Source organism: Silene latifolia, chromosome 7, assembly GCF_048544455.1.
Source record: "Silene latifolia isolate original U9 population chromosome 7, ASM4854445v1, whole genome shotgun sequence".
Taxonomy (NCBI): domain Eukaryota; kingdom Viridiplantae; phylum Streptophyta; class Magnoliopsida; order Caryophyllales; family Caryophyllaceae; genus Silene; species Silene latifolia.
In genome coordinates, this window is record NC_133532.1 from 92,825,347 (window position 1) to 92,847,135 (window position 21,789).

General features: G+C 38.4%; 1 non-coding gene across 1 annotated transcript; it reads left to right on the top strand.

The window, feature by feature from the left end:
- The first annotated feature begins 2,417 nt into the window (after positions 1-2,417).
- On the top strand, positions 2,418-2,524 carry LOC141593449 (small nucleolar RNA R71). Its single transcript, XR_012521530.1, has one exon. It is a non-coding gene; the product is annotated as a small nucleolar RNA R71 (small nucleolar RNA).
- Positions 2,525-21,789: the final 19,265 nt, after the last annotated feature.

The window sequence follows — 21,789 nt, forward strand, 5'->3', positions numbered from 1 at the left end:
TCCTATGACACTCCTAAAAATATCCACAAAATTATTCCTCCCTCCAGCAAAGGGCGGAATATAAAAACTCAAATTACCGCAGTGTGGAAAATAAAGCGACTCAAGAGCATTGGACTCAAAAACAACGCGAATAGAATTTGGATGCTCAGACGGGTGAAAACTGTGAGGTGGAGGAATCTGGTCTGCTAAAGGAGAAGGTGGGTATTCATCCCAAATGCAAGGGACGGTAAAGTCAATTGGGTTAATTGGGTCCTCTATAATAGGTTCATCTACTATATCATCGTAAGTATCCCATTTGACCTCAAGACTGTCTAAATCTACTTCCTCGCTCTCCTTATCGCTAGACTCGTCAAGATGGAGATTCTCAAAGCGAGCCTTCAAATCACCCTCACTATCAGTGCAAGAATCATAAAGGGGTTCTAAACTATCCTCATAAAAAGGATTGTCAACCACGCTAGTGGTCTTCTCTATGTCTCCGTCAGCATTTCCTAGACTGGTTTCTAAGGTCTCACCCACCCCATCATTTGAGTCAACATGAAGAGAAAAGTTGGGTTTAAGAGATTCAGCAGCAAACCAATCAAAGAATTCTAATACCTCATTTACGGGGATTCCTTCGAAATCCCACTTACCAATAGATTCTAGGTATGCTCGCGTAGGGTCATTCATACCCCTAAGATAGTCCAAGACAATTGGAGTTCGAAAATGCATCTCTGGGGCTCGAGCCACTCCAAAAACCTGGCTAAATAAGTACCAAAAATTTCGTTCTCTTCCTGCGGAAAGAGAAGAACGAAAGACATAATAACGGTCTCAAGGAGCCGAAGCTCCCTGAGACAAGAAATAAACTAAATAAAAACAAATAAAACTACGCTGCCTCCCCGGCAACGGCGCCAAAATTTGATACGGTCGTTATGTACCAAAGATAAATACCTAAATACAACTAACAGAAGCTAGCAGCAAGTAGGGTCGATCTCCACAGGGAGGCAAAATTGAGATTTATCTGTCTAATTTTAGTCTATGAGTAACGGGTCGCAATGTGGGGTTTGAATATGATTTCTGACTAAACTAAGAGATTAAGGCAAGAGAGAAAGAATTAAGGGAAATTAACGAAGGAGAAGGGAACTAGGATTTCGGTCATCAATAAACGCGATCAATTGCGTTAAGGTCACAGATCGGTCGATGTGTCGGTCTAAGGGGCAACGAATATCTCCTTTCGGTCTCAATTCGCCCTAAAATGCTATTAGCTTAACTTTCGCCCTCACTAAAGCATCCTATTGTTCACTGCAGGTCTCACCTATTCCAACCTTTCGGTCCAGGTCAAGGTTTACCAATATTAAAAGGCTAATTGTGTCGACTCAACTAGCAGGATACAGTTAAAGCAGCGATTAACAACATAGACTACAACTACAACAGCAGATCTATAAACCTAATTAGCAATTAACATTAGTCTAATGAATCACCTAATCCTAGCAGAGGTATTTAGCTAGACATGAATAAGAGAGTAAGAACAAGGGAAGAGGGAATAATAAACATTAAATAATTAAGGAGAAAAAGGGAGAGGAAGAAGTTACAGTAGAAATAGATCCGGAAATAAGAGAGAATAGCAAGGTAGTCGTCCGTTCCCTCTACTGACTCCAGGGAATGAATGATGTGCTATTAGGTCTAAACTACTCTTATTTATACTAAGTAGTATCATTATTATTAACTAAATATAAGATAAGCATAAGATAAAATCTAATTATACTCGACAATATCCTTCTCGCTGTAGCTAGTACTCGAGCGAGCATAAATCTACTCGATCGAGTAGATTCCAGCGCACATTTCCTGCTTTGCGCATTGAACTTCAAACGGCTGCCATTTCTTCGTTACTTGGTCAAACAGGTTTATTCCGGTGGCATTGGAAAGCTAAGAGGACAAACTTTCATCTCCAATTGGAATCTCCTGAATATCAGTTGTATAACTCGAGATATGGCTCTCCAAAGTAGGCACTAGCAATTTAAAGTTCTTCCTTTGCTCGCCTAGCTATCTTTCTTCTTTGCACATCTCAAAATAGCTACATTCCCGCTCCAAATTCACTCTTCCTCCAAATGCATGATAAACGGATGGTAAAAGGCTTGATTTCACTACTTTCTGGTTCATTCCTGCAAATAAGACAAAACAAACCAAAGTAGCATATTCAGGGCATTTCGTAGCATAAACTACGATAATAGCATATAAATACGTGCATAAAAAGGCCTAAAAAGACTATATAAAATGCACGTATCATATATTGTGAATTATGGACCGCCATTTCCTCAATCTTGTTCCAAGTTTGATTATCGTCAACTTCGGTGAACATACCATTTGATCCCATGTTGAGAATGTTTCTTGAGTCTTCATAAAGACCATTCCAAAATTGTTGTACCAAGAACCACTCGCTAAGTCCATGATGAGGACATGAGCGACAAATTCCTTTGAACCGCTCCCAAGCTTCATACAAAGATTCTTCATCCCTTTGCTTAAAACCCGTAATTTGAGCTCTTAGCATTTTAGTCTTTTCCGGAGGGTAAAATTTTTTGTAGAAAGCTAGAGCCAACTTCTTCCAAGAGTCAATTCCAAAAGTAGCCTTATCAAGGCTCTTCAACCATTGTTTTGCGGTGCCGATTAGAGAAAAAGGGAATAAGACCCATCGAATTTGGTCTTGAGTCACACCGGTTTGTGAAATCGCATCACAATAGTCACAAAAAGTCTCCATGTGAGAGTGAGGGTCTTCACTAGGCATCCCCCCAAATTGGCTTCTTTCGACTAATTGGATAAATGCGGATTTTGCAATGAAATTTCCGGTCAAGTGTTGTGGTGTAGGAGTTCCATTGGGTAGGTTCTCCTCGGTTGGTACGGAATGTGATGAAAATTTAGGCATTATGGGTTGATTTTGTGTTGGATTTTGTGTTGGGTTCTCCTCACCTTCTCTTGCAAAAGGGTTGATGAACTCAATAGTGTTTGGTCGAATATCTACGACCTCACCAATACCTCTCAAAGTACCTCTAACAAGTCTTCTATTGTTTGTCAAAGTTCTTTCAATCTCGTGATCAATGGGTAACAAGTTACCTTGTGATCTTCTAGACATGCAAAATATCAAATAACTTGAAAACAATTAGAACAAACCTTGAGGAGTTTTACTTCCCCAAGGCAAAGAAAGACACAACTAATAACAATCTAAGAAAATCAAATCAAGTTAACACCGTCCCCGGCAGCGGCGCCATTTTTGGTCGGACTCACTTGGAGCTTAATTTTCGGTTACTTGTCGTTAAGAGCACCTAGACCAAAACATTATTTATAACTTCACAAACAACTCTACTATTAGTAAAGAGGCAAGTAAAGGTCGGATCCCAAGGGACGGGTATTGATGTAGGATTTTCGATTGCAAGTAGCGGTGTCTAGGGGTGTCACGATTTGGGTTGAGATGAGAAGATCACTAAACTAAATAGCAATAAAAGTAAACAAGCAAGATGATCAAAAAGAGATGTAAACAATTGATTAAAAGCACTAGGGTGTCATGGGGTCATAGGGGATTCTGTGGTGGCTGGACGGGCGGATTGTGGCAAAGACGAGCGCATTGTGGCGTGGTTGGACGGGCGTCCCTTTGGCAAAGACGCTCGGATTCCTTAAGTGTTGGACGAGCGGATCTCGTGGCAGTCTTCTTTTTCTTCTTTTCTTCCAATAATCCTCCGGGATTTAGTCGGGGATGCAAGGATTTCTTCATCATTGCCCACCTACTATAATATGTACAAAGGCCTTCTAGTCTTGTCTTCTCTTTGATGCTTGGTCATTAGATTTGATCAATTTAGCTCTATTTTGCCATGAAAATGCAAGGTTTGCACTCCTCTCCTACCAAGGAAACAAAACCTCAAAGAATATGCAAAACAAAGGACTAAAGATAGTAAATGACCCGATTATGCACTAAAAAGCATGGGAACGAGGCTAATTCGGGGACTAAATATGCTCAAATAATGGTCACATCATAGGGAGAAATGTTTACCCTAGAAAATCGATTTGGGCGTTTTCGATTGAGCCTATTTCGAGTGAAATTGTTGATTGCATTAGGTTAGAAACCTGTTTAGGAGTATAGGAGTGCTTTTAGTTTGCATTTTGGTCCCCGCTCCCGCTCCCTATGCTCGAAAAACGTGAGCGAGGCGAAGAAACCGTCTCATTTCACAATGCCAAGTTTATTTGCTTGGATAGTGGGTCCCACTATATTGCATTGTAGTCGGGAAAGACCGTATTTGCCATTGTGGACCTTTGTTGGGTATTATGGGCAAAATTAGAATTTTTGCCTTTTGTGACGGTCTTATGTCTGACAGAATAAGCGCCTGTTTGGGCTTGAATTGAGTCAGTTTGCCTTGGAATGGACCTTATTGGTAGTTTAGGTCGCTTTGAGGCGTGATAAAATCACGTTGCCTTTTTGCGGTCGTATTTTGGAATTTTGACCGGTTGTGCTCAAATTGGCGTAGGAATTGCCTTTTCGAGCCGTAGAAAAATAATCCATTACATCGGGAATGTATTTTGGTTTGTTGGCGGACCTTGTACGGGCCTTAGGGTGCCGTTTTTTTGTGTGGTTGTTTTGACTCGTCTTTTGCTTGAAAAGTAGGGCGAGTCGTTTTTTGTGCGTTTTTTCTTTTTTTGTAAATTGTTTTTGTTTGGTTTGGTTTGGGCAGGGTTGCCCTTGTTCTGCTTTGCAGGTTTTTTTTTGGATTTGTCCATTTTACGCCGCCGTAATGCCGAAATTTCGGCTGACATTCTTTGGTTGCATTTGATTGCAGGGGATCATTTGGGACCTATGGGGTCTGTTGTGGAGGCCTTGGAGGAGGAGGATGATCCCGAAGGAGGAGAGACGACTGTTTTTTGTTACAGGCTTGGTTGTGTTTCTCCCTGGCGGCCTTTGCCCGACCAATGATCGGGTATCGATCGTTGGTCGTTGTCTGCAGAGGTTTGGATGTCCGATGAGTGGGGTTCAATACGGGCGTGTTATCCCATGTTGCCGCTTTTGATCGTTGTCAAGTTCTGGTGATTGGGGGTCAACATCGAGGTAGCGTCCGTTGTCATGGTCCCCTTTCACCCTTGAATTCTGACGATTGGAGGTCAACGTCGGGGTAACGTGCTGAGTTACGATCCTCGGTTGTCGTGTCGTCCGAAGTCTGCCAGCCATCATTTTTCCTTTTGTTATGGAGTAGGAATGCGGTGTTACCGTCATGGTAACCACCTCTGCTTCCGCTGTTACTCCTTTGTTTCCTTTGTTGCTCCTTTTATTTTCCGATTGGAAGGATAGGGAGTGCTTAGTTCGGTAGGTGGCAGGTATCCCCCAGTTTGTTGTCTTAGGCCAGTGTCTGTATGATAAATGTCTGTACCAGATCCTGTTTGTATGGTCAGCCGTGTGTCGATGTATTTTGCGTGAGGCGGTTTGTATATATGTGTTTTTGGATTGTGGTTCATTTTGTGATTTTCGGCTTTTTTTTGTGTGTGTTGTGTTTCAGAGGAGCGGTGTCGGCTGTCAATTCCCCTTTTGCTTCGCACTAGTTCCTGCATCGTTAGTGTAGAAAACAGGCAACATGTAGTACATATGCATAAACGTAAACACGTAACAAGCAATTGATTGAAAACAAAACATAACCATGACGACTCGAAGTTAAAAATTGAAATTTGAAAGGGTATTTTGAAAATTTGGGACAAGTCATCATGTTTGGACTCCAAAAGGAATTGATTTGAAAATTGAGCAATTAACTCGTGTCTTGAATTAAATTGCATTGTTATTGTTGAAATTGATTTGTGACTCGATAAAAAAAAATTCAAACTCAAACCGTCAGGGATGAATTTTAGAAAAGATTTTTGCGAGTGTATTTGATTTGATTTTTTTGTGAGATCAAGACTCGAATTTGTGAGTGCTTGAATTTTGAGGAAAATTGATGTCGTGTTATCAATTTTCGATTTTATTTTTGGCAAAATCGCGAAAAAAAGCGAAAAAAATTCGGAATTTCGACTGACATGGAAACGATTTGTCTGACATGGAAACGAACCGTCGCGGATCGGGGAGACTAGCCCTTCGCCCTTAAAAAAAGAAAGAAAAATCCGTATGTTTAAAGTTGCGTCATGGGAATCATGTCGGATTTCGTAAAACGCGAAAACAAGGAAATGTCCTGGACCATCCCGAAGAGGCGCGAGCATACCGGTGGGAGGTTTGAGATGTTAGGAGAAAACACAACTTGAAAGGGACAATTCAAGGCGAGAATCCTGGGAATAGGCCTAAAGAGGCGCAAGCTATTGGGCGATAGAAGTCAGCTCTCCCTTTTTTCTGAAAAACGCGCAGATTGATTTTGTATAAATAGTGATGTTTGCGCTTCATTGTTTCATCATGCGAAACACAAAATCATCTCTAAAAAACCTCTTCTTCCTCTTCCACAAAAATATTTCATGGATCCTTTTGAGAATGCGTTGCGACAGTGGTGCCGGGATTTGTCGCCTCCCGAAAAGTATCAACTCATTTGCATGGGAGTTGGTCAATTGTTGGTGCTCTGTCAAGTCAAGGTGCAATCCTCATTTCTCGAAGCATGCTCTCGGTTTTGGGATTCGAAACACCATGTTTTCGTTTTCCCGAAAGGTGAAATTTGTCCTCTTGCCGAAGAAGTTGGAGCTATTGGTGGGTGGCCGGGTTGTGTTCCGGTGCTTCCTCCGACTCGGTTGTGCTACAAGGAGAAATTCCGTTCAATGTTGGGCTTGTCGACAAGTTAAGTCAACTTCCTTCTTGCTCCATATGGTGTGGATATGTTGGCTCTTATCAACATCTTTTCAAACCGATTAGATGCCAATGTTTCGGAGGTGGCTAGGAGAAGGGCTCTTGCCTTTTGCCTTGTCCATGTATACCTCTTTGTTGATGCTTTGAAGAAGGAGGGGCCAAAATGCTATGGTAGCATGACCCTCGTGCATGTGGTTGAGCAAATGGAGCATGGTAGAGATCCATCATGGTTGGTGCTTGGCGAGATCATCCAAGCTTTGGACAAGGAAGGCTCTTGTGGAGAAGCTCCTTCATTTGGATCTCCAAGGATTCTCCAAGTGTGGCTATTGGAGAGGCTAAGGTATGTAGAGCCTCCGGTTGACTCTTCTTCTTATTCCTTCCGTCACCTTACCATGAGGAAGAAGTTGTACTCGGATAGCTTTGCATCCACCAAGGCTTATTGGGCCACAAGATTGTCGGAGGAGGGTGGTCCTCATATCCGTTGGGTGGTGCCATGGTGGCACTTGAGGTCCTTCACGGGGTTGCCCGCTTTGGGTGCTAGTCCTCATTCTTTGATGGTGGTAGGTTTGAAGGTTGCTTCCTTCATTTATCCCGAAAGGTTCATGAGGCAAATGGGGCGTCAACAAAAGGTGCCCGCTCAAGATACCCTTGTCCAAGAGAATGTTTTCCGGAACTCCGAGCTCGTGGAGGTCTTCGAAAGATGGTGGGCCACTCGGCCGCTTTGGGAGGTACCAAACCCCGTTGCCGCGACATAGGTGACTCCCGCTTATGTCAAAGTGTCAAGAGCTCCTACCTTGGAGGAGAGGTCCAAATCCCGTAAGGACGAGGTTGTTGACTTGAAGTATCGAGAGGTTGGCAAGGCCAACCGTGCCTTCTTTGAGGACTATGTTGATAGAGCTAGCCCGGATGTGATAAGGCCACCAAAGAGGAGAAGCTCGGGTCCCAAAAATGTAGTGGGCCGTGCATGGGCTCGTTTCGGGCTGAACATGGGGTCTTGCACTAGACCGGAGGCCGTTGCCTTTGTAGATCCGTTGAGGATCCGTTCCGAAGAGGGGGCTCAAGCTAGGCGGGCCAACAAGAAGAACAAGGGGAAAATGTATCCCGAGGGAAAAGGCAAGGGTAGAATGGAAGAGTGAAGACCTCCATTACCCACTTTATTATTATGTTGTATTAGTGTTGTGAGTTTTTATTATGTTGTACTAGCTATATTTTGTGTATTTTGTGCTAGTTTTATTATGTGAGGTGTTTTAGTCGACACCTTAGTTTTGAAAAGTTGTAGACTCGTCGAGCTTTTGTGGATATGGGCCAGGTCTCGGTATGTGGATTTGGGGGCCACCTACCGGTCCGTAGTCATGGGCCACCTGCACGCCAAGCCAATCTGTGGACATGCAGCGGTTTAGAAAGCCACGCTCGGCGGCGTAAAAATACTTTCGACCGGATCACTTTAGATCGATCGGTTTCGTCTCGGTAAGGGTCTCGAAACGATAAGAGATGTTTGGAGTCGCCACCAAGCATTTGTGGGATGCTTGGAACCTGTTCGAATTCCACTTTATACCTCGGTCAAATCGAAGCACAAAGCAGCGTTTGACATAGGTACTAAAGATAAGGAAATCGTCCCTCTTTAGCATCCTAGCTCTAGAATGACTCTCGTACGCCCTGGATAAGGTCGTCCACTATCCAAAGTTTCTGAGTAAGAGGTGAAGGTACGTATTGGGAAGCCCTTTAATTAGACACCCAATCCCGCCATGAGCGGCCTCTCTTGATCGATCTTGGTTGGTTGAATGCAAAAGTTGATAAAACGGTTTAAATGCATGAATGCGCATCCAATAATTTAAACCTAACATGTGAGAGCTTTCTAAGTCGTTTGATTTAATCCAAGTATCAAGTATAAGATGTCGAGTTGGATTAATGGTTGATTTCCATGCAAGACGGAAATTAAACATCCATTTACCAAATTAGGTTTATGGTGCATAACATGATCCATTTGTCTTCGTAAGGCATTTTGCAAATGTGATTTTGAATAAGCAAACAGTCATCTGATCCACCCTATATCCGAGCTAACCGGAGTCGGGATCGTCCTAGACTAATGCTGGAAAGGGAACAGGCCCTGTACCAGACAGCTACATGAGGCCCGAGCCAGCCGGCGGTGTTAGGGGCCTCCCCCTGGTTTTGAAAATGAGAATTGAAAGGCCTGTTTAGGCTGTTAGTTTTATTAATCTCATTAATTTACATATTCATATATGTGAGAAATTATTTAGTCATAAAATAATTACAAATCTTATGCATGCAAACAAAAATAGAAGTAGAGAAGAAATTATCAATCCTTACTATGATTGTTTCGGATTAAAGGGCACAAGTAAGATCTCCTTCTTACTTGTTCTTGAGCTTCCTTGTAATGGATGAACAAAGGATCCAAAATAGAATCCCTCCCAAAAGCATATGCCCAAGGAAACCTCTAAATAACTAATATTATTTTGTACTAGAAATAATAAAAGTCTTACTTAAAAATTGATACAAAATAATTTGTATTGCTCTTGAAAAATTCGGTCAAGAGGAAGTGATTATGTGAGTTTTCTATCTCTAAAATGTTTCACAAAAATGTAAAGAATTCATTTTCTTACACTAGAAAATATTAGGTGAAAAAGTGAATGAATAATTGAGAAACCCATATGGTTGCTCTCATAGGAAAACCGGTTGGGGGGGGTCTATATTGGGGAGCCAATGCATGGTCTTGTTCTTCTCAAGGCAAGACTAGGCATGCATGGCTAGATGGTAGTCTTTTATCATTATGATTTCCACTAAGATAAAAAACACAATATCAACCCAATACTCCCTCCATTTTCGGCACACTTAAATAAAATGGGAGGTCCATTTTATTTTGGCATTTGTCAATTGTGACATATGTGACATGTTACTTGACATGTGAATTTGCAATGTATTTTTAACATATTAAAAATCAACATACTCATAAAATATGTCATATACAAAATCGACTAGTAATTCATAATTACTTGTACCAAAACAGTTTATCAAATTATAAATTATAACGTCTTATATTTATAAATTATTCATTCGATTTCAATTGTTTCGTAAACAATAATTTAATCTAAGTAACAAGACAATTTGATTACTTAGACCGTATCTAATTTAATCGAATTACAATAAGACACGTTAACTTTACTCACAAAATCATCCGTCAATTTTAAGCAATTTAATTAACTCGTATCGGCATACGATTAATTAAATAATCAATTAAGAGTATTTCCCTATAGGTATGACCTAAGGGGATCAAATGATCACCACCGTCGCACGACAGTAATGTCAAACTCTAGACAGCCAATCATTACCGATATGTGTGGACCAGTTGACTGTAAAATATTACATCCCACGTGTATTCTTAAAATGTGATTTCAACATGTGATCATTATGATCAACAGTTGTGATCACATTATTGTCGGAGGACACATATTCCAACAATCTCCCACTTGTCCTAGACAAGTGTGCGTCACCAATTCTCTTGTCCTATTACTATCTCCCACTCAATGCAACGTGTCTTTCAGGTCGTACTTGCAAGTGATCATATCGAGAGTGGTTTCCTCGATCTGGAGAATAACTGATTGACCGGATTTATCTACCATAGATACCTTCCGAGCGTGACCACACATTTCTAGTTCATTACTCCTCGAGTAGCCCTGAGATATTGTTTTAACCCTGAAAAGGGGGTGGACAATTCCTATCGCACTTATTCCCTTCGATTAGTCACAGCCATCATAACCCAAAATATGCCCATTTGACCCCATTTACGAAGGTCGTAGTAACACAAATCAAAGTTAATCTGAAACTGTGCCACCTTAGGCGAACAGTCTTTAGTCAAAAGGATCGACTTATTAGAATACTATAGTGTCTCTCGCCACGACCAGGCTATATAAATTTGCCAGAACTCTATAAGCGGTCATATGGCCCGACAAAGTGTTCCTAACAGTCTGCCTATGAGATCGACTAGTCATCTCACATGACTCTATGGCACTTGAACTTGCCATCAATCGCATCACACTCTAGTCACTTCGAGACGTCACCTCATACAAGTGACTATGGGCGAATACCATGTTAATCCGGGTTCACTTTAACGAGGTTCAATATTGTCTCTACAACCCGTTTGGATGTAACAAAGTATAAAAGGAGTTTTTAGATTTAAAAACTCGAACGACAAATGCGATTATCACATATGAATAGTCAATACCTGATTACTACATCATATTCTATAATCCAGTTTGATCCTGAATGTAGTTGTTCATCTCAATTCAATTGAAATGACATGACTCATCATGTTAAGCCTATGAGAAGGCTTTGGTTAGTAGGTTTTATCAACTTCTTGTACCTTACTCAACCTTACTACATACTTGTTTTCCTTTGTAATGTATACATTTGCATTACAAAACTTTCTGAGTACGTGTCTAGATCCAATCTAGACATAGGCCCTCTAGCCTTAGAATAGCTCCCACTGTTTTCACAGTGTGCGGGACTCATCCTTCTTGCACATCTCATGATTACAAGTGTACTCAATTTCCGTTGTAAATATCTCTCATTGTTCTTTATTGCCTAGAACGATTCTAGCAAATCTTTTCCTTAAATAACATAGCCACAATGGTTCCTTAACCATCTTTATGTGTTTTAAATGTGGTTTTGTCGGAAACCATGCACAATCTCAATTGTCAATGGTCATTTGTGTAACACTCTTACACAAGATTGCATCAAAAACACTTAACTTTCCATCCTTAATGCTTCCTCAAGCACTTAAGAATAATCTATATGGCTACTTGGTAACTATTACTTAAATTCGATTTTGAAACAATTCATCATACTCAAGGCATATGAAGTGTTTATACATCATTACTTATTTAATTGATCCGGCAGCGGAAGCAAATGGAATCAATCAAATATGTTCAACTTGATTGAACTAGTCATGAATCTTATCAACATAGGACTTCTTATTTGACGCTAATATCATGTGCATTTATCTCCATAAATCTGGATATTAAAGATGTATTATATATCTCCAAGTCTTAAATCATTCCCAATGATCAATATGTCATCCACATATTAGACTAATTCAAATTACCGTAACTCCCACTAAACTTTATGTATAAACACAACTTCTCGACCTATCGAGAAAAGTTTTATAACATGATCAAAACATTGATTCCAACTCATTGATGTCCTACTTAAAACCCTCTCTTAAGTTTCACATTATCTTAGGATGACAAGAATCTACAAAACTCAAGACATGTATTGAATACATTCCTTCTAATTGAAGAAGTGGGTTTTAGATTCACTCGCTATATATATATATATCTCATAATGAAACACAATCCCTAAGAAGATCCAAATAGACTTAAGCATTTCAGCTAGTGCAAAACCCTTTGCAACCAATCAAGCTTTGATATCTAACAATTCACAATTCACTTGGAATTTCTTTCGGACTTTCATGGCTCTAAGCCTTCTATTGAGTTGTGACTTAAACACTCTCATGCAAGTCATATGTTCATTACTTTCCAGAAGTAATCAACTTGAATCAAGCAATTTCTTTGTAAGTTGCAAACTCTTTACTTTCTAAAAGTAACACTAATTCATCATCTTCAACAAGTGATGACTTTAACCTCCTAGGTTTAGAAGAAACAACGTCTCACACAAAACGTCTCATGTAGCCAAGAAAGACCAGTTTCTTGCGACATAACATTCTTTGTGGCTCTACATAACATTCTTTGTGGCTCTTGAATATTCTTTGTGGCTCTTGAATAATTTCTCCCACTCTGTCTTCTATAAATAAACTTGTATTTTAGAAAGACAGCTTCACGAGCCACAAACCCGTTGTACTCGTGATTATAGTAAGGAAAAATGAGCATTTGTTCCTTTTGAAAACTTACAAACATGGTACCCTACCATTTCATATCTCATATGATTCGTTTTAGATTTAGTGGAAAAATAATTTAGACAAAATGATGAAATCCCCAAAAGGATCAAGTAACTCAAAGTAACTTGATTAAAGTACAAACCATATCAAATAGCGTTTAATTTCTTATCCAACCACACATTATCCCATAATGCGTGCTAAGAGAGATTAATTTGTGATACTATATCTCATTTCCTTTGGCTTATATCAAAGTCTTCACTTTGATAATCCCATCACGACTAAATCGTGATTCTTTGAACTCTTTGAACTTCTTCAAAGATTTCTTTATTTACCTTATTAAGTGAACACATTAGTGTCAACTTAAATCGTTGGTAAAAGTAAATGATCAACCTATTCTGTATCAATGATTTACAACCTCGATCTCCTTTTCAACCAAAAAGTACGAGACATCTTGCTTTGAATACAAGATACGCATATACCATAAGATTAACAATCTAATGGTTTCAAGAGTACTCGATAACTCTTTGCGTTCATCATTCTAGAATTTAAGGTTTAATCTTGGGTTACCAATTTTGAGTCTTGCATCATCTACATGATATATCATTCTAGTTTGGTTTAGAATATAATCACCTTGATAATGGGCTAGCCATACATCAAATCATGGTGTATAGGGTTACAAAAGTGAAACCTCTTTTGTATCTTAACAAGTTTATATTCTTATTTAGAGTTCATGCACTTAATAGTCATAACTAAGTTCAACTATAAACCCAAAACTAGATTGATTACACAATGACTCTATCTCTCGATATTATTTGATGCTAGTCGTCATATTATAATCATCTTATTTATCGAATACAATGATGAAAACCTCCACTGGTTTCTAATATTGACGAAGTAGTACTAGCAAAATTTATGTTAATCAAATAAACATTTAAAGAAGAAGGTCCCATTAGATGTCCCACAACTAACTTGTTGATTATTCAAAAATTTGGGGTAGTTTCCTTTCTAGCGTCCAACAATTAAGACAATGGAAACTTTATCGGTCGGGATTGATAGGTTTAGTATCGTTATTCTCAATAATTTTACTTTTAACATTACCTTTGTATCAATTCCATTCTAATTTTACTTCTTTAAAACCTTATCCTTTTCTTAACGGTTTAAGAGAATGCTCCCACTCATTTCAACGAGTCTTTGCTAAGAGAAGCAAAATTGAATTTCATGAAGACTACTCTTCATTTGTTTGTTTAGTCTTAAAACTTTCATTGAAGTGGTTGCGGTATTTTGGTCAATTGTGATTTCTAACAAATCTAGTCACCAAAATGATTTAACGTTTCAAAGTACTTAACTCAATTAAGCATATGAGAAACAATTCATTGTAAGTAGATATGTTTGTCAAGAATCAAAAACCCTTTTGATCACAAATAACTTTGATCTATACTCTTCATAAGAGATCCTTACAATGGATAATACGAGGTTATAGAAGAAAATTCAAATTTTGTTTTTAGTTACGATGTTTTAATGGAGATTTGAATTAAAATCGAAATGATATCGTATATAAATTGAGGTAAAGAAATAGAACAATATGATAACGGAATAATGAAAACAAAACATTTATCGTTATAATAATGCATGTAAATAACAAGTAAAGCATTTACATAGTGACCTCTACCCAACTATGATAAATGATTCCAAGATCCAAATTCATATTAACTTGGGGCACGGTGTGCCGAAATACCCTTTATTAATATAACTCGGTGGATTAACTCTTTAATCGATTATACTTTTAGAACTCCTGGTCGATAAAATTACATTAATATTTATCTCTAGCCCGAAACACATCCGGAAATCGTCGTGAATACTTTCGTTGAGTTCAATCCAAATTTCGAATAAATGTGTCCACGATCCAAATTCATATTAACTTAGGGCACGGTGTGCCGAAATACCCTTTATTAACATAAATTCGGTGGATAGACATTTATCACCCACTTCCCCTACGTAACAAGGTTGTACCCCGGTAAGGCCGAGTGCACTCCCTCACGAAATAGGTTTTCATGGTTTCTACTTTTTGGTAAGGCTAAGTCTCAATTGTTTATTTTTAACGAGAGGTCATGTCAATTTATTATCTATCACGTTTTAAGTGAACTAAAGCGGTGAACTACGATAATTGTAATTGACACGGTCGATAAACTCGATTAAAATGCATGTTTAGTTATGGCGATTTAGCGATGCATGCAACATATAAATAAAATGCAAAGCATAAATAAAATCCTAGTATGGCCTTCCTAAAATAGTAAATCTAATAAACTATTACAAATTCGGAAACCAACTCCATTGGTCCCTTGAACTTCGGTCTTGGCACGCATTTCAAGGCAACAATTTCTTTAATGGATCGCCTTCTCGAGTGGCACCGTCTTCAAGGTACTCCGGAATAAATAAATTACATAATAAATTACATAATTTCCTATTATACATTTGTAATTAAAATAAAATAAATCTATTAAATTACAAAACGGTGATACGAGATCACAATAAATTACAACCGAATCGATATTCCCATACATTTCGGGCAATACCAATTAAAACTAAGGCCATACTAAGTAAAATTACATAATTCAAAAATTACATAAAATTAAAATTATTACAATCATAAATAAAATGCAGCATTTGTAATATGTATGAACATGCTCAATTTTATGCTAAATCGCCTTTAAAGAGCCAATATCGTATATTAATCGGTTTTTACGGATTTGCGTGATTTAACCTTTTAAAAATCACAATAATTACATAAAATCATATTTATGTACTAGTTAATTACCCAACCATCTTAGGACTCAAAATAAGTCTCCACTAACATTTGACAATAATTAACCTAGATTTCTTAATATTGTTCATAAATGGACCTAAAATACAAAATTATTCCATAAACTTCAAATTAAATCATAAAAATTTCAAATAATTTCAAAATTTGAAATTTAAACTCATGAACATTCTGGAAAAATACCATGACACTCATAATGTTCAAAACTAAGGTTAAAAATTTCGAAAATTTATCGAGAAAAACAATGTTGCGGTTTATCGATTTTAACAATTATCACCATAAAAATATGAGAAAAATTATTTTTATCAACTTTTCACTTTTAGATCTGAAATATATGATAAAATGCAACATGTGACGTTTTTCCTTAGTCATGAAGTGTGTTTTAGCATTTTTACTAATTAAAGTCACTATTTATGTGATTTTTCATCAAAAATTCATAAATCATGCATAAAAACTTCATTATAGCCAAATATTTTACACGCATCTTGTAAAATTGCATGTGACAACATACTAAATATCTATGACCAGATTCGAAATATAACTCATATTAACCTATTTACTCATTTAAATACGATTTTAACTTGAAAAATCCATATTTCGGGCATAACAACTCATTTTATCATGAAACTTTACAGATCATCAGTAGATAATATATGTGAAAACATATCCAAAAACCACTTAAAAAATCGAAGTTTAGCTATTTTTAGTCCAAAAATGACATTTTTATCATAAAAATCACATTTTAATGCCATTATTATATAAAATGAACAATAAAATCCATAAATAAACCAAAATATCCTAAATACATTTTAGGACCAGAAACTTTAACATGCAAATAAATTTCGGGATATTTCATAATAAACACAAATTTATAAGTTTTGTTTGTTAATCTTATAACTCGGAAAAACAATAACCGATTTGCATGCAAACAACCTAAGGCTCATGATACCGCTTGTTAGTTTTATTAATCTCATTAATTTACATATTCATATATGTGAGAAATTATTTAGTCATAAAATAATTACAAATCTTATGCATGCAAACAAAAATAGAAGTAGAGAAGAAATCATCAATCCTTACTATGATTGTTTCGGATTAAAGGGCACAAGTAAGATCTCCTCCTTACTTGTTCTTGAGCTTCCTTGTAATGGATGAACAAATGATCCAAAATAGAATCCCTCCCAAAAGCATATACCCAAGGAAATCTCTAAATAACTAATATTATTTTGTACTAGAAATAATAAAAGTCTTACTTAAAAATTGATACAAAATAATTTTTATTGCTCTTGAAAAATTCGGTCAAGAGAAAGTGATTATGTGAGTTTTCTATCTCTAAAATGTTTCACAAAATGTAGAGAATTCATTTTCTTACACTAGAAAATATTAGGTGAAAAAGTGAATGAATAATTGAGAAACCCATATGGTTGCTCTCATAGGAAAACCGGTTGGGGGGGGGGGGGGGGGGGGTCTATATTGGGGAGCCAATGCATGGTCTTGTTCTTCTCAAGGTAAGAATAGGCATGCATGGCTAGATGGTAGTCTTTTATCATTATGTTTTCCACTAAGATAAAAAACACAATATCAACCCAATACTCCCTCCATTTTCGGCACACTTAAATAAAATGGGAGGTCCATTTTATTTTGTCATTTGTCAATTATGACATATGTGACATGTTACTTGACATGTGAATTTGCAATGTATTTTTAACATATTAAAAATCAACGTACTCATAAAATATGTCATATACAAAATCGACTAGTAATTCATAATTACTTGTACCAAAACAATTTATCAAATTATAAATTATAACGTCTTATATTTATAAATTATTCATTCGATTTCAATTGTTTCGTAAACAATAATTTAATCTAAGTAACAAGACAATTTGATTACTTAGACCGTATCTAATTTAATCGAATTACAATAAGACACGTTAACTTTACTCACAAAATCATCCGTCAATTTTAAGCAATTTAATTAACTCAGATCGCATACGATTAATTAAATAATCAATTAAGAGTATTTTCCTATAGGTATGACCTAAGGGGATCAACTGATCACCACCGTCGCACGACAAAGAATGTCAAACTCTAGACACCAATCATTACCGATATGTGTGGACCATTGATCAGAAATATTACATCCCACATGTATTCTTAAAATGAGATTGGAACATGTGATCATTATGATCAACAGTTGTGATCGCATTATTGTCGGAGGACACATATTCCAATATAGGCGCGGGTCAACCTACGGTTATATGCCGTGTTCTGACCGTTTGAAAAACGTTACGAAACGCGTTGAGAAATGGGTGTTTGAACCCGATTTGATTTGGAAGGGTCGTATAGACCGCATTTGTTGATTTGAAGAACTAGACCCGAATAATCATCATTATTTTGATAATATTCGGTGCCGGATCCGGCTTGACAAGCTTGACATGAATAGTTTTGAAGATAATTATGAACTAATCGTTTTAAGTTCATTTGAATATCATTAGTCGATACTCATGATCGTACCCGGATTAAAATCCGGCATGGTATGTAGAACCAAGGATGACTTTGTGTTGGTGACTAATATGTTTATTTTGAAAGTGTAAAGAAATGATGAAAGGCTTTAAAATACCTCCCAAAAATGTAAAGAAATGAAATAAAAGGGTTTAAATACCTTTTAGATTTCATTAACCAAATATTATCACCGAAACACAGATTTAACCGTCATGGTATGAGGAACCAAGGGTGAAAAATGTTTTATGGTTAAAACAAATAAAATAAAATAAAAAAGGTTTGAAAATATTTGAGATGGTAAAAACCGATTACAAATATGAAAATGAATTAAAGGGAAATGACGAGAACAAACACGGTTGAGTTCTGACCTGGACACCCCATTTAGGCGCGGGCAAGCCGGCGAACCAAGGGGCTTCTGTCTCAGGCCAAAAATCAGTTTTGGCTCGTTTATCCCATGTTTTGGTTCATGTTATGCATGTTTTAGCATGCTATAGTCATGAAACAAGTAAAAACATGATAAAAAGAGGATTTTTACATCCTCATACTTACATGTTTGGTTATGGCGAGTGAACGACGTACGTGTAACAACTCGTTTGGTCGAAAAAACTCGGTTTAAAACCGTTTTGGTAAGTAAAAAGAGTGTTTTAAGATTTAGTGATGGTGTAGTGCTCGAAGTGGTCGGTCAAGTGATTTAATGCACGATGACGGTACCAAACAATGTGTAAGGCTTGTATTTACGATCGGTAGGTCGTAAATACGCGCATTGATTGTGACTTAAGAAGTCGAGTCGAGAATTTTAAGGGAGAAAAGAGGGGGCGGACACTCGCGTAAGTTCTCAAATGGGGGCATTTGAGGGGTATTTATAGGAGAATGAGTGGTTGTGTGAGTTTTGAGCGACGTGGCCACCTGGGCTGACCAAAGAGGCGCGAGCCACGTCGCGGGTCTTCGAGTTGTCTTGTCGCTTTCACACAAGAGCAATCATGATTTGTTCTATCCTAGGATTTGTAGTCATATGTTTGGTACTTGACAATTCATAAATCCGGGAAATCTTAGCATAGAAGGTATGAAATTGTTTGTTTTTTGTGGTTGACTCGGTTTGACTCGTTGTTGGAGTCGGGATTTGAATTTTTGAATCGGTTTTTGGTCCGGTGTCGGTTTTGACTCTAGTTAGTGTCATTGCGACCCCGTCGTCGTGCATTAAACACTCCAGGTATTTTTGAAATATTTTGAAATGTTTTATTTTCGAAATCGTTTTAAGTTTTCCGACGTAAAGTTGTACACAAACTGCGATCAAACGCCGCGATTCCAAAACATGTTGTAGTCCGATAATCATCGGGTGTTTGTTGGAGTCTCAAAGCAGATCTGGGTATCTACAGAGCCCCCACTTTGACTGAGGCTTGGACAGGGCGAAAGTCAAAGTAGAGCCCCCAGGTCCATCGAAGATTACAACCTGGAGACCCGAGCGACGTCAAGGCGGCTCGAAAGAATTCTTGCCAAGGACCTGCCGTCGGAAAGGGCGACGCCAAGGCGACTCGAGGGCACGAGCCAAGGACCTATCGTCGGGAACAGTTTAGAGTCTGTCGACTATCCGTACGGGTCGTTTAAAGTCCGTTAGACTACGTACAAAGGCTCGCCAGCCATAAGAAGGAGTCATACCTGAGGCATCTTCGGATACGTCCTTGCATGTTTGCGGATAAAGGTTCGCCAGTTGTGGTGCGTATCTGAGGAGGGCTCGCCAGTCGCGATGCGTAGTAAGGTTCGCCAGCCATGGTGCGTAGTACGGCTCGCCAGCCGTGGTGCGTAGTAAGGCTCGCCATCCATGGTGCGTAGTAAGGCTCGCCAGCCATGGTGCGTAGTAAGGCTCGCCAGCCATGGTGCGTAGTAAGGCTCGCCAGCCATGGTGCGTAGTATGGCTTGCCAGCCACGGTGCGTAGTAAGGCTCGCCAGCCATGGTGCGTAGTAAGGCTCGCCAGCCATGGTGCGTAGTAAGGCTCGCCAGCCATGGTGCGTAGTATGGCTTGCCAGCCACGGTGCGTAGTAAGGCTCGCCAGCCACGGTGCGTAGTAAGGCTCGCCAGCCATGGTGCGATCGGTTAATGGACCGTGAGAATAGCCGCGTCAACTGGGCTTGTTTTGAAAGTAGCGAACTCATGATGCCGCCGTGGAAATAGTGAATTTGGAATCTTCACTATCACTGTTTTTGAAATGAGCGGGTTCTGTGAGGAAGCCCCCTGTTGGTACTTGAAGGAATAGTGAATTTGGAATCTTCACTATCACTGTTTTTAAAATGAGCGGGTTCCGTGAGGAAGCCCCTTGTTGGTACTTGAAGGAATAGTGAATTTGGAATCTTCACCATTTGTTTGTTTGAATTTTTTTGAAGGAAATATCAAATTTTAAATTTTGCTATCACGTTTGGAGTGACGGTTTATGTGCCGCCGTTGACATTTGATGGAAATAGCGAATTTGGAATCTTCACTACTAATTGGAGTGACGGTTTATGTGCCGTCGTTGACATGTGAAGGAAATAGCGAATTTGGAATCTTCACTATTAATTGGAGTGACGGTTTATGTGTCGTCAATGACATGTGAAGGAAATAGCGAATTTGGAATCTTCACTATTACGTTTGAAGTGGCGGTTTATGTGCCGCCGTTGACATGTGTGGTGAAAATAGTGGAATTTAATTTCCAACTATTATTTTGAAAATGACGGTTTTAATTGCCGTCGTTTGAAAGTTGACGAAATAGTGAATTTGAATTTTCACTGTTATTTTGAAAATTGACGGTTTTAATTGCCGTCGTTGAAATTTGAAGGAAAATAGTGAATTTGAATTTTCACTATTATTTTGGAAATTGACGGTTTTAATTACCGTTGTCTGCGTTTTGAGGAAATAGTGAATTTTTGATTTCACTATTATTTTGAAATTTGACGGTTTTAATTACCGTCGTTGAAATTTGAAGAAATAGCGGTTTTGAATTCTCGCTATTATTTTGGAAATTGACGGTTTTAATTGCCGTCGTTTGAAATTTGACGAAATAGTGAATTTGAACTTTCACTATTATTTTTGAAATTTGAAGAAATAGTGAATTTTGAATTTCACTATTCGTTTTTGTATTTGAAGAATGACGGTCCTTAATGTCGTCAACGAAAACTCGAAGTTTAATATGGGAAATTGGGCTAAAGCCCAAATTTCGGTGAAAAAAGCAAGGGGAGGCCTGATTGAGGCGCGAGCCACCTTGCGAACCAAAGGGGCCTCCCTATTTTTGTGTAAAAGACGCGAGGTTTGGCTGCATCCCATTCCTCATTCATGTTCAACCTTCGAAAATTCCACAAAAATCGCCATTGTTGGACTTTTGCTCACTTCCATCCGTGCTATCAACCATAATGTCATCTCAAGGTATGTATTTCCTCTTGAATCTATTTGAATTTGCTGGTCTTTAGCTTAATTGAATTAGGGCGAAATTTTACCCTAGAAAATTGATTTGGGCGTTTTTGATTGAGCCCGTTTCAAGTGAAATTGATGATTGCATTAGGTTAGAAACCTGTTTAGGAGTATAGGGGTGCTTTTAGTTTGCATTTTGGTCCCCGTTCCCGCTCCCTATGCTCGAAAAACGTGAATAAGGTGAGAAACCGTCTCATCTCGCAATGCCAAGTTTATTTGCTTGGGTAATGGGTCCCACTAGGTTGCATTGTAGTCGGGAAAGACCGTATTTGCCATTGTGGACCTTAGTTGGGGTATTGCGGGCAAAATTTGAATTTTTGCCTTTTGTGACGGTCTTATGTCTGACCAAATAA